This window comes from Mustela nigripes, chromosome 9 (genome assembly GCF_022355385.1).
Source record: "Mustela nigripes isolate SB6536 chromosome 9, MUSNIG.SB6536, whole genome shotgun sequence".
NCBI lineage: Eukaryota > Metazoa > Chordata > Mammalia > Carnivora > Mustelidae > Mustela > Mustela nigripes.
This window is the reverse complement of record NC_081565.1, coordinates 85,096,854-85,103,201: the sequence shown is the minus strand read 5'-3', so window position 1 is coordinate 85,103,201 and position 6,348 is coordinate 85,096,854.

The following is a 6,348-nucleotide window of genomic DNA, read 5'->3' as shown; positions in this document are numbered from 1 at the left end:
AAACAAACCTCCATATAAACCAGAAACGTGATGACATCAAGGAAAGGAAAAATATTTAAAAGGGCAAGTTCCATGTGCACGAAGCAGAGCACACAGGCTGGATCCAGAAAAGAAAGGAATTATTTACTGGCCAGCGGCACAGTCAACCCCGTTGGCTCCCCGGCTTCTGCGTGTGCTCTTCCCACATTTGAACTCCCGTGGGCTTTGAAAACAGAAAGTTCTACACAAATATGAATGATTTCACAGGATCAGCCTACCTTCTTCAATCTTTTCCCTTATCTTTTCTCTCTGAAAACACTCCATTTGAATTCCAAATTCTTTTGGCTGCCAAAAGGTGGCTTTCCATCATGGGCACCATATAAGAGGAAAGGAATGAAGATTACATGGGGCCCTCCTATCCCTAGTGAAGCTCAAGTCAAATAGAAGAATGAAACCAAATGAGATAGGTAGTATGGGGAAGATAGCCTGAGAAAATCCCTGAAGTGTCTCTATATTTAACTCTCCCGGCTTTCAATCTTCCTGAGCTCTCAGTAAAAAGGGAAAGTAGAAATAAGAGAGCAGCTTATTTCTCTCAGGTTTGTGTGTGTGTATATTTTGTTTGTTTGTTTTTCTTATTTCTCATCTCAACAGACTAAGCCTATTTTGGCAAAGCCAGACTGTGGAGGAGTGGCAGAGAACCCAGAGCAGTGGGTTTAGATGGGAATTTCTAGAACGGGCATAGATAGATAGATAGATAGATATTTTTTTTTTTCCTTTAGAATCTTCAGAAACATTGCTTGTTTAAATCTTCCCTGTCTTGTTTGATGTTGCCACTTCCCTGAGAAGCCCATTGGTGCTTCTCAGGAAGCACCAGGCCTGAGTGAATTCTCTCTGTAAGTGAGTAATACTTCATTGCCTTTAAGAACACAGTGAGGTCGATTGTCTAGCTCCACAGGAAGCCCCTTAAAAGATTTGTGTTCATCTCAGAGTCTGTCAAGTTGTGAGTGTTCTCATGAGAAGGTCCCAGTATCTTGTGGCGTGGTAACAAAACAGAGGGCTCTGGCATGTAGCGCTCTCCCCTGACGGACCAGTCAGCCAGCCATCTTGTCTGCTTTCCACAGACAACATCGTAGGCCTCACAAAATGGGGGAACGACAGATCATCTTCATTCAGCATTGGCTTCAGCTGTGAAGGCGTGTGCCCTTTCACTCACGAACAATTTCCTAGGACGTGCTGTATTTGCATATGGGGTGATTTAAGTGATTAAGTGATTTTGTTTTTACCTCTCCCTTTCACAGTTAAGGGGATGTTATCTCTTTGAATATCTTGAGGTAAAACTAAATCTGTAGTTCTGTATGGACAAGAATTGGGTGAGTGGAAGAGTGAGGAATTTAAAACATTGAATTTCTTTTTTTTTTTTTTTTAAAGATTTTATTTATTTATTTGACAGAGAGAGATTACAAGTAGGCAGAGAGGCAGGCAGAGAGAGAGAGGAGAAAGCAGGCTCCCCGCCGAGCAGAGAGCCTGATGCGGGACTCGATCCCAGGACCCTGGGATCATGACCTGAGCCGAAGGCAGCGGCTTAACCCACTGAGCCACCCAGGCGCCCAACATTGAATTTCTTTTTAACCAAGGTCTTTAATTAACTGGAACTTCTCTCTCTCTCTTTTCATTTTTTCTTCCTTTCTTTTTTCCTTCTTTTTTTGAGAGGCTGTGATACTTTAAGAACTCATATCAAGAATCTTAAAAACAATTTCCAGGACATCTCTTGGGATTAATTGGCTTTCCACATCTCTAATTCTATAAAAACAGAACTGATAGTCAAGAAGATAACTCTAAGTAACTAGACTATCCCCAGTTACCAAAAGAATCAACAGTGGTCCTTCTACTACTGTACTGAATAAGCCACGAAAGATGAAAAAACCATTTACAAAAACTTTTCACTGAATGTTTGCAAAATATCAAATGCAAAATAGTTTAGTCGTTGTTTAATTAATTACTCAGTTCCCTGGGGCACCTGGCTGGCTCAGTCAGTTGGGCATGTGAGTCTTGATCTCCGGGTCATGAGCTGGAGATCCACATTGGGTGAACAGATTACTTACATAAATAAGTAAAATACCAGCAGTTTTTTTTTTTTTTTTAAACTACACAATTTAGTTGATTTGGGCCACAGACTTGCTGGGTAATTGAGGACTTTATGAGAACTCATGTATGAAGTTGTGTATATGCATGCCCTGTTTAAGAACTCTAGAAAAGTTTATTTGATTCAAGTCCTTATCTTTAAAAATGTGGCATGTACCTGAGTTACTTTTTTCTGTTTTATTTTTTCCCTCTCGGTGAAAACACCTATTCAGAGAGAGTATTCTATTTCTGTCTGGAAGCATTATTTGGCCCTTGTTGTGTTTAAGAGGATCTCGCCCTGCATCCCTGAATGTGCCTCCATTTCGCTTCCTCTGGCCAAAACCCGTGGATTATGGGGCCCCTCTGGGAGTTAGTGCGGCAAATGTTGGGACATAGGAGACGCAATATCCGATTCCCACCACCACGCCTCTGGTCCAGATTTTGTCTGCCCAGCTTTGTGATGAAGCAGGCTCCTTCTCCTTCTCTTGCTCTTTGTCTAATCTGACAGAGTCCCACTGAACAGAGAATAGTAAACGCAGCACAAGCAGCAAATTTGGCAGAGCCTTTCAATTAGAAGGTAATGATTAAATTCGCTTGGTATTCTTTGTGCCATAGTGACATTATTTATAAGGAATTCTTTGGGTGGTAATGTGACTGCCTTTTACACTTCCAGCAACATTTCTCAGCCATTATCACTAAATAATCTTGAGTTCTTGCAAATCCCTTAGCAAAGGCTTCTTATAAAAGACCTTAAAAAGGAATAAATCCTCTGAGATATTACAGGATTCTCGCTGAGTGCCTCCCACAGACTTGCCTGGGAATCGCTCGGCTTAAACCCCGTATATTGCTTTGAAGATCCAATCCATGTTCCTATAATTCAGGCATGAAAAGAAGAAGAAAAAGACGACGAGGAAGAAGGCAGCCATAAATATTTGTAACAGAGCTAACATCTGCATTGGTTTGTGATATTTTTGGTAAGGTAAAGGAGGGGACAGTCCAAGTCTGATGTTTATTTACAGCCCTTTTTCGGCAATAAGAGGAGATTTCAGTCTATCTCTTAGGCACAGGGAATTAGAATTCATTTTGGAGAACACAGTTAGGGCAAAACTGGAGGGCCAGCGTGGTTGGGGAAGTAAGAAGGCAAGAAATCAAATAATTTTTTGACACCCACCTTTCCTGATCAAGAAGCTCTCCTCTACCCAGAGTCTTTGCCCAGAGGAGCCTGTATTTGCCCCAAGGAGCCTCTGAGGTATAGCCTTTTTCCCACCCTCAGAGGGCTGATAGGAACCTCTGCCTTCCACTGGTTTCTGGAGCTTCCAGATATGGTAGCTTCCCAAGGTATGGCCTTGCCCCTGACCCGTGAGTGACTCTCACGATCGCAGAGCTCCTATTTATAATCAGACTTGCAGGAAAGTGTGGGCATCTCTCTTGTAGTTATTTGGTTTTAACGTGTTTCCTGCATAAGCTCCTTTTTTCAGCAGAGAAAATAAATCATAGAAGACCTCATCTGTGTACTTCAGAAACGTCCTCTGTCGGATGGCAGGCTCCCCTTTTTATTGCCTGTAACAAGGTCCCAAATCTCTCACCATCAAGTTTTACCTGTAGATTTTTTTTTCTTTATTTCAGGAGTCACTTAAATAGTCTAATAAGTGGAATTTTACTGAGTCTATGCTGGAGAGTATCAGAGAGCTTTCTGCTCCCGCACTGTGTGGTCAGGAAAGAGCAAGGCCGTTTCCTCTTCATTCCAGCACGCTGAGTAAATCCTCACAATACGAAGGTACCAAATGAAGGGTCAAGGTCAAGATTTTTAATTACTGTATTTTATCAAATCGACAAGGCTGCTAGGAGAGAAAAGAAACCTGCCAATTAACTCTGACACACCATGAATTGAATGACTGATTTCAGAGATGTTCAGTGTAACAAAAGCATGTATCTTCAAATTGATGAAAAATAGTCATAGTTCAAATTTTTATTTTTTTTCTGAGTACTTTGTGTGCCAGCCTCATTGAATTTACTGCTGAAGTGCAGAATGGGCTCTGGTATCAGGGAACTTCTGGTTCCTTTGGAGGAGATAAGACCATCCCCTGTGGAACCAAAAGACGGGGAGTCATCTGAGCATAAAGGACAGGGCTGAATGCCGTGAAGAGGGGCCTGGGGAGAAAATCAGGAATGTGTTAGAAGAACAACAAAAGCTGAGTCCTAAGACTCTGGTTAGAGGGGGCCATTCTAGGGAAAGGGAAAGTTTCCATGTCTGCAGAGGTGATAGGCAATGTCGTAGGAGGTCGGGCTCTAGGAACCAAAGGGCCGGGGTTCAGGTCCCAGCCCAGCTGCTGGATGGCTTTGGGCAATTTACTTTAACCTCTTCCTGCTTCAGTTGAAGGGAATTAAATTTGTTACTGAGATTAGGACATTACTAACACAAATACACTCTGTAAGAACAAACTCAGAAAAACAAAACTGATGACATGTAAAGGCTGAGTTGGCTAGAACAAGAAGAGAGAGGTGAAGAGCCTGGAGAAAGGGGTGGCAGGGTGAAGTCATACTCTTTACTGTTCCCGAAGCACAGCAACATAACAGAGTACCAGGGCCTTTGCACAAGCTAGTTCCCTGGTCTAGAATACTCTTTCCCCAACTAACCATCTTCCTTGTTCCTTTATATTTCCTTTTGGCTTATGCTAAGCTGTACTCTCATCAGAGAGCTCTTCTCTAACGACCCTACAAAAAATGATGCCACCAGCTCTGCCCTGTCACTTTTAGCTCCCATACTTTACGTTGTTTAAAAAAGTTCTTTCTAATAAGTATTACTTTATACATATATTTATTTGGGTAAGGGTGTGTATGTGTATGTGTGTGTGTATGTGATCATTCTCTGGCAAATAGAATGAGAATTGTAAGGGAACAGGACTCAGACAGATAAAAATAATAGAACAAGTCCTCAAGGCTTAGAAGACTTGGAGACATCCGCATGGAAGCTGATCAGAATACGCCACCCCAAGACACACCACTTTTGCTTAAGAATTATTTTGAATTGAAGGCAATTAAGAAACAAATGCAGGAGTGGGGTGCCTGGGTGGCTCAGTCGGTTGATTGTCTGACCCTTTGATTTCAGATCAGGTCATGATCTTCAGGGTTGTGGGATCAAGCCCTGCTTCGGGCTCCTTGCTGGGTGTTGAGCCTGCTTGAGATTCTTTCTCTTCCTCTGTGCCCCATCCACTCATGTGTTCCCTCTCTCTTTCTCTCTCTGTCTAAAATAAATAAGTAAATAAAAATAATAAAATGAAGCACAAACAAGAAGGGCTCTTTGCCCTCCTCCTATCTGTTGAACAGCTTTCCCTTGTGAAGGTCTTCCTTCCCCCGTGTCCCGTACCAGAAGAAAAACAACCCTTATCAGCAGGGACAAGCAAACTGCACAAACAAACCTTACTAAAATAACTCTTATCTTCCATGAGTTTTCACCATATATTTACTTTGCTCAAATTTACCACCTATAGAAACCCAAATCCATTTTCCTTTCACTTGCCACTTATCTGAAATTTAGCACCCTTTGTTAAAATGGCATATAAGCTCCCGAAAAGGTAAACTCCTTTTTCAGGTTTTCACTTCTTTTCTGTGAGGCTCTCCATGTGCATATGAAATGAACTTTTTCTGTTAGTCTTTTGTCAGTTTAATTTACACACCCCAGCAACAGACCTAAGAGGGTAGAGGAAAAGTTTTTCCCTCCCCTGTGACATAGGTAACATCCATGGATTCTACTGTCCAGGATATATAGTCTACATTTTAAAGACCCAGCAGCAAAAATAACAAACCTGTAGATCCCCCTTGAAGGCAGTCACTTTTCTGTAACTTACGTAGCTACTCATATCTTGTTCTATGAGTAAAAGAAGAAGAACCATCTTACTGGATCGAGATGCCTCCTTGGGAGAACAATGCATTCTCCTAACCCATGAATTAAAACCAATGACTCAGAGAGCTTGGGCTCACTCACTGTGGTAGGCTGAATAGTGGTTCCATAAGATATCCAGGTCCGAATCTCTGGAATCTGTGAATGTTACCTTATATGGCAAAAGGGACTGTGCAGATGTGAGTGAATTAAGGATCTTTAAAATGAGATTATCTTGGGTTATCTCCAGTAGGCCCTAAATTTAATCACAAGTGTTCTTATAAGAAGGAGGCAGAGGGAAATTTAACCACAAAAGGAGCTGCCGATATAATGATGGAAGTGAGATCCTGCTCTGCTGGCTTTGGAGA